General features: G+C 35.0%; 2 pseudogenes; both read right to left on the reverse strand.

The window, feature by feature from the left end:
• Window positions 1-418: 418 nt before the first annotated feature.
• Window positions 419-1358, reverse strand: LOC130849841 (olfactory receptor 1002-like; annotated as a pseudogene).
• A 10830-nt stretch (window positions 1359-12188) lies between these two features.
• LOC130848522 (olfactory receptor 1002-like) lies at window positions 12189-13050 on the reverse strand (annotated as a pseudogene).
• Between the last annotated feature and the right edge of the window lie 415 nt (window positions 13051-13465).

A 13465-nucleotide genomic window follows, 5' to 3' on the forward strand; every position in this document is an offset into this window, starting at 1 on the left:
ATATTTAAACAGTCTAGGTCAAGATCACAGACAATGAGAGATTTCAACAAACTGTAAGCAAAACGGAAGTACTGTGAAGTCACTGGTTATGTTTATAACATTTATTCGGGATTTAACAAAGAACGTCTCATATCCAAGTCATAAATATTTTGTGAATTTTGAATAAGAATATATTTTTTTCTTGAGATTCAATAATCTACTCATCTGAGTTTAAAGTTCAAAAATTAATCCCTGCTTAATCAGAAATGAGAAAAACAAAGTGAGAAAATTATAACCTAAGACATTGTATGACTTGTCAATAACCCAGGGTAATAAAGAGTGAATCTCAACATAAAACTAGGATTTCCTATACCCAGTCCATGTGTTTGCATCTTGCATATATATTAGCTCTCAATCTGTAATGCAATGGTATTCCAGTTTATTTACCCATAAAAAACTTCTTCCTTTCAAATGTCCTTCTGAATGAATCCTTGACCTCTTTGTCTCTCAAGCTACAGATAAGCGGCTTCAAAATGGGAATCATGGCTGTGTAGAACACAGAAACCACTTTATTAATATCCAGGGAGAAACTGGAACTCAAACGTACATAGATAAAGAAGGGTGTCGCATAAAGGATAGAAACAGCCATCAGGTATGAAGGGCAGGTGGAGAAGGCTTTCTGCATTCCATCAGCAGAATGGATCCTCAGGCTAGCAATGACAATGTAAATGTAGGAGACCAAGATGATCATGTCACCGAGTACTCACAGAGCTCCAGCCAAGATAAAAAGTAAAAATATATTGACCCATGTGTCGGCACACGCCAGGGAGAGAACAGGAAGAAGGTCACAGAAGAAGTGATTGATGATATTTGGACCACAGTAAGGTAGGTGAAAGACAAAAGTTGTATGGGTTGCACTTACGAGACCCATGGTATTAGGCGCTATCACCAGCTGCACACAGACTTGCTGGGACATAATGAGTGTGTACACCAAGGGCTTACAGATGGGCATATACCAGTGATATGCCATAGAAGCCAGGAGGAAACACTCCGTCACTACAAACTGATCGAAACACCAGATCTGGGCAGCAGAACCAAAGAAAGAGATGACTTTTTTCTCCATAAGATGTCAGTCAATATCTTGGGACCAATGACAGAAGAGGAACACACATCCACAAAGGACACGTGGTTGAGAAAAGAGTACGTGGGGGTGTGGAGTCGGGAATCCATCCAAATGAGAGTGATCATCCCCAAGTTTCCCAGAAGAGTGACAAGATAAACCAAGAGAAATGTCACAAAAGAATGACCTGGTGCTGGAAGTGATTTGTTAAGCCCACAAAGAAAAACTCAATCACCAACATTTCATTTCCGTACTCCATTTCTATGAATTCATCTGTGATATGATGAGAAAATTGTTTCTGTGCAATCATTTTGTAATTAAAAACTTGTTAATTTTACATTAAGTTTAGCTTCTATTTTTTGAAATTAAATAGGATAGCCTGGCACTTATTCTCTTGAGCTCTACTCCTGGTTGTCATGCTATTTATCTGCAAACTGTTTGGGTGATAATGAGTTATTAAACCAAACCTCACTGGGCTCTTCAGTTTCCTCCTTGGAAAAAAGGATTTTTGAATGGAATCACAGAATTTTAATCTGGAAATGAACATTGGAGATTATCTAAGGGAGTTCTAAGAGGTATATTTCTAAAAAATATCTACTGTTAATCAAGTATATTTTAAGAAATACTTCATTGAAGAAAGCATTATAAGAATTCACTATGCCCGCTGCAGATGAAGAGTAAACAAGTATTAGGAATGTAACTTCCTCCCCAATTCCCTCAGGTTCTACAACAATGGTTAATTGTATAAAACATAACTTCTGAAATCTAAAGATGGAGGTCAAGCTGAGACAGGAGAAGTTATCTTTGGAACAGGGATCAAAATCCTCAACAGTGTCTCCTCTGTGACTCCATTTCCATGGTGCCTATATTCCTCGCATCAGCAGTTTATTTACTCATATAATCTAGTCAAGCTTGGGACTTCCCTGGTGGCACAGTGGTTAAGAATCCTCTTGCCCATTCAGGGGACATGGGTTTGATCCATGCTCCAGGAATCCCACATGCCACAGAGCAACTAAGCCTGTGTGCCATGACTGAGCCTGCACACTACAGCCCACAAGCCACAACAACTGAGCCCACATGTCGCAACTACTGAAGCCCGTACACCCAGAGCCTGTGCTCCGCAACAAGAGAAGCCACCTCACTGAGAAGCCCATGCACCACAACAAAGAGTAGCCCCCCTCACTGCAACTAGAGAAAGCCTGCATGCAGCAACAAAGACCCAACACAGGCAATAAATAAATAAATATATAAAAAACTAAAATAATCTAGTCAAGCTCTATTGAATTTTTAAGGCCATCAGAGAAGAAATCATTTCTTAAATATTGAGTAAGCATTGTGATCCTATTAGTTGCATGAGAAATAGAAGTATTTTAAGGACAATAGGGGCACCTCTGGGCAATTATTCCAGAGAAGAGATATTTATGTCCACACACACAAAAAAAACTTGTACAATATTTTCATAGAAGTTTTATTCATAAAGGCCAACATCTGAAATAACCAAATACCCTACAACAGCTGGAGGGTTAAGCAAATTCTGGCATATCCATACCATGGAATAAAGTAATAAAAAGTAACAAAATATGATATATGCAACAATGTAGATGGATCCAAGAATAATAGACTGAGTTTTTTTTTTTTTTTGGTTGATCTCAAAAGTTCACATACTCTATGATTCCATTTATACAACTTTCACAAAATGGCAAAATTATAGAGATGGAGAGCAGGTGAATGGTTGCCAGGGATTAAAAATGGTGAGGAGGGTAGTGCTGTTCCTATAAAGGGATAGCACAAGGGAGATCTTGTGGAGATGGAATATTTCCATATCCTGATGGTGGTGTTGGTTAAACAAATCTACTACACATGTGACAACATACCAATGTCAATTTCCTGACTCTAGAGTTGTTCAGTACTTACATCAGATGTAACCACTAGGGTAAACTGGGTAAAGGGTGCCTGGGACTTCTCTGCAAAATTTTGAAGCTTCCTCTGAATCTTTATTTTTTCCAAGATAAAAGTTTTTAGAAAAAAAATTTAATGAGAAAAGAGGGAGGGGAAAATAAATACAATGGGTAGAAAAGGAAAATTGAAGAAGAGAGGCATATATTTTGGACCTTGGAATTATCATAATGATTCCAACAACACAAAATTTCACACAAATGTTTCCAATAATGACACAAAAATATCAATGGGGTGTGCAGCAGGAGAAATATCAGTAGATCTGACGCTATTCTCCCCTGGTAAGAAAGCTTGAAAAGAGTTTTACTTAACAGGAAATGAATGAAATAAAAACCACTCACTCACTCACCCACTCTGGTCTCAAAGGTGATGGAGCTTGAAAAGGTTTGAAGTGGTGGAATTTGAGATTAGTTGGAAAAACTATACTTTAGCTGCAAAATATTTCAAGAATTTCAAATTTTCTAAAAATAGACTTATTATAGACTGTTTATATATGTTTTAGCTGTTATCAAGGAAGATGAAAGCAAGCATTTTAAGTGTCACAAGTTTAGATTTTATGAAAAATGTTACAAGGACAAAACAATATATGCACATATCATCTCAACTAGTTGCCTTTGTAAACAAAGGTAATAAATTAGATATATACCCGAAAATCATGTTTTTAAATTTTTATTCAACTTGAAATCCTGTGTGAAAACAATAGTTTCTGACTGTGGAATTCCTACTATACATGTTCTCCCAGGCATACCCATTCCAAAGATTCCAAAACAGAAAATCCATGATACAATTTATACATGTGACTCTAGGCATGAGTAGCATGGGAAACCAAGTCAGCTGACCTAGAGGTTTGTTGTCTACCTATATTACCCAGATAGGTGAAGTGCAGAAATAAAGACCCAGAAAAGTCAAGGACTCTTTTTTGGCTGCATCACGAGGCATGCAGAATCTTAGTTCCCCTACCAGGAATTGAACCCGCAATCTCTGTAGTGGAAGCACAGAGTCCTAACCACTGGACCACCAGAGAAGTCCCAAGCCAAAGCCTTTTAATTCTAACATTTTATGAGCCCATAAATCTTGTACCACATTTCTATATCTCTATGCCATGTGCAAAATTCAAACAATATGTACATTCAAGTTAGAGCATTTAAAACAAAGGCCAAACTAAATATTCTATTTGTACCAAATTAACCTTCATGGTAAACTTAGAGATGATATTTTCCATGATCCTAAATTAATTTTCCACATTTGGCCTCCTGAAGGAAATTTTAAAATCACTTAATTCGCCTGGCTGAAAAAGCATGCCCTAGACTCCTTGCCTGCTTATGTTAAAGTTAATTACAAAACCAACATTCCCTGAAATGAAAATGAATTACCCTACAATATAGACTGTCACCATTCTCAGCTTCTTCAGGTATCTAGGAAGGTAAACAATATAGTGATACCATCTTGAAACCTGAGTTTTTCAATAGCACTTTAATAAAGAGGTCATTGGCTCAATTTTGCACATCACACACCAGAAGATCATTTAAAGGACTACTGTGTAAATTGGAGGCAAGTCCCTTAAGGAACAAGAAGCTCAGGAGACCAGACCTATAGAGAAGATATTTTTTAAAATAATTTAGGGACTTTGAGTTGAGTGTAATAACAGAAAACAAAACTCTCCCTTTGGTACTGCAACCCCCCCCCCTTTGAAATTTAAGTTTTGAATTTTACCTGCTGCACAATGAGCACCAATACTCAGCACTGTGCAGAACTGAGAATCTCAAATGAAGTCCTGTTACAGAGAGATTATAAGCAGAACAGGAGTCTGTAAGCACAGCAGCACTAGTGAAGTCCTATCTGGTACAGGAGTTACTAGGATGGAGAGATAACTGTAACTTGAAGGTTTGGACATACTCTCACAGACATAATGAACCATAAATGGATGTTAATATATACATAGCTTTGCTGTACACCTGAAACTAACACAACATTGTTAATCAACTATACTCCAACATAAAATAAAAATTTAAGAAAAGAAAGAAAATAAAGTGGATTAGTGGTTTCTATGCAGTAATGTATAGCTATAAATTTGGACAGCATCTTTGAGACACAAAACTAGTTCATGATGGCTTTATGTAAATTTCAAATTATATTGTTAGATTAATGGGCCTACTTCTTAGAAATACTAGAAAAGTTTTATGAAAGTAGTTCATGCTACTTTTCTGGTATTTTCATAGTATCGGAGTAAACTCTCATCAAAGTTGGTATAGCAGGAACATATCTCAACATAATAAAAGCCATTTATGACAAGCCCAGAGCTAACCTCACACTCAGTTGTGAAAAGCAGAAAGTCACCCTCTGAAATCAGGAACAAGACAAGAATGCCCAATTTCACCAATTTTATCTAACATTGTATTGGAATTCCTAGCCATAGCAATCAGACAAGAAAAAGAAATGAAAGACATCCAAATTGGGAGAGAAGAAATAAAACTGTCATTATTTACGGATGGCATGTTACTGTATATACAAAACCTTAAAGTCTGTATCAAAACCAATTAGAACTAATATATTAATTCAGTAAAGTTTCAGGATACAATATTAATATACATAAATCTGTTGCTTTTCTAAACACTAGTAAGGAGCTATCACAAAGAGAATCCAAGAAAACAATCCCATTTAAAATTACATCAAAAAGAATAAAATATATAGGAAAAACTTAACCAAGGATATGAAAGACCTATGTTCTAAAAACTCTAAGACATGGATGAAAGAATTTGAGGACAATACAAATAAATTTAAAGTTATCCCATGTTCATGGATTGGAAGAATTAATATTGTTGAAATATTCATAATACTCAAAGCAATCTAGAGATGTAATGGCATTCCTATCAAAATATCCATAACATTTTTCTAGGACTAGAACAAATAATCCTAAAATTTGTATGGAACCACAAAAGACCCTGAAGAGAAAAAGCAATCTTGAGAAAAAAGAACAAAGCTGGAGGTATCATACTCCCATACTTCAGACTATAGTACAAAGCTACAGTAATAAAAACAGCATAGTACTGTCACAAAAGCAGACACATAGATCAGTGGAACAGAACAGAGAGCCCAGAGATAAACCCATGCACATATGGTCAATTAAACTACAACAAAGGAGGCAAGAATATACAATGGAGAAAAAGTCTCTTCAATAAGTTGTGCAGGGGAAACTGGACAGCTACATGTAAAAGAATTAGATTAGAACATTTTCTCAAACCATATACAAAAATAAACTCCAAATTGATAAAAGAACTAAATCTAAGACTGGAAACCATAAAACCCCTAGAACAAAACACAGGTAGAATCTTTGACAAAAATCATATCAATATTTTCTTTTGGATCTGTCTCCAAAGCAAAAGCAACAAAAGCAAAAATAAACTGAGATTTAATTAAACTTAAAAGCTTTTGCACAGCAGAGGAAAAAGTCATCAAAAATAAAATGAAAAAAGAAAAACCTACTGAATAGGAGAAAATATTTGTAAATGATATGAGTGATAAGGGTTAATAACCAAAATATATAAATAGCTCATATAATTCAACATAAAAAATACAAACCTGATTAAAAATGGGAAGGAGACCTAAATAGATATTTTTCCAAAGAAGATATACAGATGGCCATGAGGCACATGAAAAGATGATCAACATCACTAATCATCAGAGAAACACAAGTCAAACCACAATGATCTATCACCTCATACCTATCAAAATGGCTATAATCAAAGAGTCTACAAATAACAAATGTAGGTGAGGATCTGGAAAAAAAGGGACCCTAATACACTGTTGGGTGGAATGTAAGCTGGTGCAGCCACTATGGAAAATGGTATGGAGGTTCCTCAAAAAACTAAGAGCAGAACTACCATATGATCTGGCAACTCCACTTCTGGGTATATATCCAAAGGAAGCAAAAACACTAATTTGAGAAGACACATGCACCCCTATGTTCATAGCAGCATTATATCCAATAGCCAAGATATAGAAGTCAACCTAAGTGTCCATCAACAGATGAATGGATAAAGAAGATGAAATATATAAACATAATGGAATATTACCCAAAATAAGAATGAAATTCTGCCACTTGCAGCAACATGGATGGCCTTGGAAAATACTGTGCTTGGTGAAATAAGTCAGACAGAGAAAGACAAATGCTGTATGATATCACTTATATGTGGGATCTAAAAAATAAAACAAACAAATGAATATAGCAAAACATAAACAGATTCACAGATATAGAAAACAAACTAATGATTATCACTGGGTACCAGGAAGTGAGGAAGGGCAACATAGAGGTAGGGATTAAGAGGCACAAACTACTTAGCATAAAATAAATAAGCTATGAATGTATATTTTAAAGCACATGGATTATAGCCAATATTTTACAGTAACTTTAAATGAAGTATAATTGATAAAAATATTAAAGAACTATGTTGTAACCTGAAACTAATATATTATAAATCAACTATACTTCAATATAAATAAATAGATAGATAAATGAATAGCCATGTATGACAAGCCTTCAGCCCACATACTCAATGAAAAGCTGAAAGCATCTCCTCTAAGACCAGGAACAAAGTAATAGTGCCCACTCTTACCACTGCAATTCAACACAGTACTGGAATTCCTAACAAAAGAATTTAGGCAAGGAAAAGAAATAAAACAGCTCTAGATTGGAAAGGAAGAAGTTACATTGTTTCTGTTTGCATGTGTCATGTTATATATAAAAACCCCTAAAGCCTTTACCAAACAACTAAGAAATAAAAAAAAGCAAATTCAGTAAAGTTGCAGGATAACAAATGAAAATAAAAAAAAAAAATCAGTTGCTTTTCTGTAGACTAACAATGAACTATCTAAGAAAAAAGAAATTAAGAAAACAAAAAGACAGCCCTCAGAATGGGAGAAAATATTTGCAAAGGAAGGAATCAAGAATGGATCAGTCTCCAAAATATATAAATGGCTCATGCAGCTCAAAATTAAAAAAAAAAAAAAAAAAACCCAATCAAAAAATGGGTGAAAAATCTAAATAGACATTTCTCCAAAAAAGACATACAGACAGTCAAAAAAGCACATGAAAAGATGCTCAACATCACTAATTATTAGAGAAATGCAAATCAAAACTACAATGAGTTATCACCTCACACCATTCAGAATGGCCATCATCAAAAAATCTACAAACAATAAATTTTTTTGGAGATGGTATGGAGAGGGAACCCTCCTACACTGTTGGTGGGGATGTAAATTGTTACAGCCACCATGGAGAATAGTATGGGGGTTCCTTAAAAAATTAAAAATATAACTACCATATGACCCAGCAATATCACTCCTGGGCATATATCTGGAGAAAACCATAATTTGAAAAGGTACTTACAACCCAATGTTCATTGCAGCATTATTTACTTACAATAGCCAGGACATGGAAGCAACCCAAATGTCCATCAACAGAAGAATGAATAAAGAAAATGTGGTACATATATACAATGGGATATTACTCAGCCATAAAAAAGAACAAAATAATACCATTTGTAGTATCATGGATGAATCTAGAGATTGCCATAGTGAGTGAAGTAAGTCAGACGCAGAAAGACAAATATCATATGATATGGCTTATATGTGGAATCTAAAAAAAAAAAAAAGAATACAAATGAACTTAATTACAAAACAAAAGCAGAGTCACAGATGTAGAAAATAAATTTATGGTCACCAGGGGATGAGGGGGATAAATTGGGAGATTGGGATTGATATATACACACTACTATATATATAATAACTAATAAGAACCTGCTGTATAGCACAGGGAATGCTACTCAATATTCTGTAATGACCTATATGGGAAAAGAATCTAAAAAAAAGAGTGGATATTTGTATAGGTATAACTGATTCACTTTGTTATACACCTGAAACTAACACAACATTGTTAATCAACTCTACTCCAATAAAATTTTTTAAAAAAGAAAAATAAAAAAAAAATAAAATAATCCCATTTAGAATATCATAAAAATAATAAAATATTTAGGAACAAATTTAACCATGGAGGTGAAAGATCTGTACACTGAAAACTATAAGACAGCAAGGAATAAAATTAATACATACATAAATAAAAAATATCCTGTGTTCCTGGAACAGAATAAAGTCAAAAAGCCCATAGTACACAAAGCCATTTATCATTCCAATACAATTCAAGATTCCAATGACAAAATTTAGAGAAATAAAAAATACAATCTTTAAATTTGTATGGAAACATACAAAAAATTAATTTGCCATAGCAATCTTGAAAAGAAAAAGAAAGCTTGAGGCATCACACTTCCTGATTTCAAATTATTTTGCAAAGCTATAGTAATTAAAACAGTATGGCCCAGACATTAAAAACAGACACATAGACAAAAGGAACAGAATAACAAACCCAGAAATATACCCATACATATACAGTCAACTAATCTTTGACAAATATGCCAAAAATACACAAAAGGGAAATGATAGTCTCTTCAATAAATCATATTACTACAACTACCATACAGTGAAAAATGGAATAAAAAATTAATTTTAAAAATACCCTTTAAAATGTACCAATTTTATTAAAATTGCATGCAAAACTGCATATTAAGCTATATGTGTGCATATGAATGTATATTTATTCAATTATGATGCATTTTTCCATTTCAGGTAAGCTATTCATCCAAGGAAACATGACCAGAACTGATACTTGAATATATGTCTGTCTAAATACAATGTCCATGAAATAAAGAATGTTGACTATATAATATTTATTGTTTCATTAGCAAATATATATTGAGCACCTATTACAAGTGAGATTGTGTAGTTATGGACAAAGCAGTGAACATAAACATCCTTCTCTCATGGATCTTCTACAGGGAGAGACACACAAAAGCAAACAAGTAAATAGATAATACTTTGGTGTTTTTACATATTTCAAAAAATGAGGTAAAAGGTAAATGTTGGGATGTAATAGGAGCAGAGAGTTGTAAAGAGTTAAGTACAGAGGTAGAGATAGTCTCTTTGATAAATGATATTTGACCAGAGACTTAGATGAGATAAAGACTGAACTAAAACACTACTTCAGCCTGAGGAAATAGAACTATAAATGCAAAATAAGAACCCAGACTTGACTGCAGAAATCCCACAGACGTAGCCACCAGTTGGTGTACACAACATTGTAAAACAGTGTGCCCCAAATAGCAATTGGAAGGAAGGAAGGAAGGAAAGAAGTAAGGAAGGGAATTAGGAAGGGGGGGGGAAGAAAGGGAGGAAAGGAGGGAAGGAGGAAGGGAGGGAAAGAGAGTAGGGGGAAGAGAGAGACACACACAAAATGACACTGTTTAAGATTACCAAGAACATCTGCCCTAGTTTTTGTCATGTTTTGTTTTGTTTGCATAGTTCATGGTGACTTTAAATGACTAAGAAACAGAACACAATTAACATATCATAAAGTGCATAGAGACATCTTATAAATGTAGGCAACAAAGAGTCACCTAGTAAAAGGTGACAGGTATTTTAATTTATTTTCAAAAGAGATCTTTTTTAATCACTCTTATAGCTCATAGTAAATTCCTTCTCCCCCAAAACATTACATAATGTCCTCCTATTTTTAATCTTCTCCACTCCCAAAACCTACATCATATAATGGACTGAAGAAAAATATCTTAAGAATCAGAACAAATTAGCTTTCAATTGTTGCCCTCTGTTTTGGAAAATCCTGTTACTTATTTGAGCAGGACTGTTTACTAGTTTTCATGATCAAAATCATGATATCCACACTCTGTGGAAAGCAATAACATAAAACAGAATTCCGTCATCATTCCCAACTCCTACACTCTTGGCAGAGGCTTTTTCTTACCACTATTTCTGTACATACTTTTATAATCTACCTTCATTCCTGGATTGTTTTTGTCACAGAAATCAGCACAGATGTGTAATTAATTTTTATGTTGTTTGTTTGTTGGCTTGTCTCTCTACTTCCACGGCCTGTAACTTTCATAAGAACATATCCTCTCAATATGAATAGCACCCAATGAAGGGTCAGGCACATAAGGGGCACATGTAAAAATTTGTTAAAATAACTACCCGTTGCAATCCTTGACTCTTTTTCACTCTTACTGAATGGCATGTCGCTATATTTTGTCCTGAGTCTTAGACAAAACAGACACCCCCACTGGCAGAGAGGATGATGAAGAAACATGGGGGAAAAATTCTAGAGGATTAGAGACAATGTACACTCTTCGAAAGCAGTGGACTAAAATTAAATGTGTTTTAAAGAAGACTTTCAAGAGAAGGTGGTAAAACTCTGAGTGAGTCTTAATTAGATACAAGGCAAATGCTCCACCCCCTCGTTTTTTTTTCTTTGGTTTGCTATGCTCAAAAAGGAAAGATAGGAGGATATTATATATAATTCTATATTATAATTATGAGGTCATGGGCAATACATTGATTCTTCTTAGCTATCATACTCATCATCTATAAAATGAGAATTCTTGCCTTACAACATAACATTCAAATAGCAACAGTAATAACTACCCTTATATTCAAAAACTGTAATGCATTCTGCATTTTACATGCATAATACACACTCTTAGAGTGAAAAATCCCAAGTTGTTACTGTTGGCAGAAAGTACAGTGAACATAGAAGTCTTTGTCGAATGTCTGCTACAACCATGAAGGTATTATTAGAAAATACTATGGTTACATACTACCAGGCTTATACCCTTTATAATAGATCAAGCTTGCAGACATTAAGAGACCTCACCATCTTCTAAAACAAAGCAGAGGTACTTTTAAATTCATTGGTTAATATTTTTCCATTTATTTCAGCTGTAACAAAGCACCTCTCACTTCCTAGTCACAAAAGCTTAAAAATATTTTCTAAAGCTTTAGGGTTCTATAATCCACTTATCACAGTTTAAAGTTAGAAATCTCACTGCTGTTACTTTAGAAATGAGAAAAGCAAATGAGAAAATTGTAAGATAAAGCTGTTTCATGGCTTGTCAATTATACAGAGTAGTAGTGAATTTCAACCTCAATGTAGGATTCCCATTTCCCAGCCCCATGTTCTTTCTCCTATAATGTACTACATCTCAATCTGTAGTAAAAATGATGTTCTCGTTTATTTACCCATAAAAAACTTCTTTCTTTCAAATGTCCTTCTGAATGAATCCTTGACCTCTTTGTTTCTCAAGCTACAAATAAGTGGCTTCAAAATGGGAATCACGGCTGTGTAGAACACAGAAACCACTTTATTAATATCCAGGGAGAAACTGGAACTCAGACGTGCATAGGTAAAGAATAGTGTCCCATAAAGGATGGAGGTGTGAAGAGCAGGTGGAGAAGGCTTTCTGTCTCCCATCAGCAGAATGGATCCTCAGGATGACGATCATGATGTACGTGTAGGAGACCAAGATGATCACGCCACTGAGTACTCACAGAGCTCCAGCCAAGATGAAAAGTAAAAATATATTGACCTGTGTGTCTGCACATGCCAGGGAGAGAACAGGAAGAAGGTCACAGAAGAAGTGATTGATGATATTTGGACCACAGTAAGGTAGGCGAAAGGCAAAAGTTGTATGGGTCACACTTACAAGACCCATGGTATAAGGCCCTACCACCAGCTGCACACAGACTTGCTGGGACATAATGAGTGTGTTCACCAAGGGCTTACAGATGGGCATATACCAGTGATATGTCATAGAAGCCAGGAGGAAACACTCTGTCACTGCAAACTGACTGAAAAACCAGATCTGGGCAGCAAAACCAAAGAAAGAGATGACTTTTTTCTCCATAAAGATGTCAGTCAACATCTTGGGACCAATGACAGAAGAGGAACACACATCTACAAATGACAAGTGTCTGAGAAAAGAGTACTTGGGGGTTTGGAGTTGGGAATCTACCCAAAGGAGAGTGATCATCTCCAAGTTTCCCAGAAGAGTAACAAGATTAACCAGGAGAAAAATGACAGAAAGAACAGTCTGGAGCTGGAGGCAATTTGTTAAGCCCATGAAAAAAAAAGACTCAGTCATCAAAGTTTGATTTCCATACTCCTTTTCTCTGATCTAATCTGCAATGAGGTAGAAAATGATTTTTCTTTCGAGTCAATTCATAATTTCACTTCTTAATTTTACAAATGAATATAGCGTCTATATTTTTTACATTTCACAGCATAGACAGAGAGATAACACTCCTGACTTCTACCTCTCGGCAGTCATCCTATCCACTAACTATCTGTGTGATATTAAGTCACTGAAACTCACTGGGTTTTCAGTTTCTTCTTGATCAAAACAGAATTTTTGAAGAGAAGCATAGATTTCTAGGTGTTGAAGTAGCCTTCGGGGATTATTTAAGGCAAGTCCTCTAACTGTGCCAGATTTCTAAAAATTCTTGCCTTTG

Source organism: Hippopotamus amphibius, chromosome 3, assembly GCF_030028045.1.
Source record: "Hippopotamus amphibius kiboko isolate mHipAmp2 chromosome 3, mHipAmp2.hap2, whole genome shotgun sequence".
Classification (NCBI taxonomy): Eukaryota; Metazoa; Chordata; class Mammalia; order Artiodactyla; family Hippopotamidae; genus Hippopotamus; species Hippopotamus amphibius.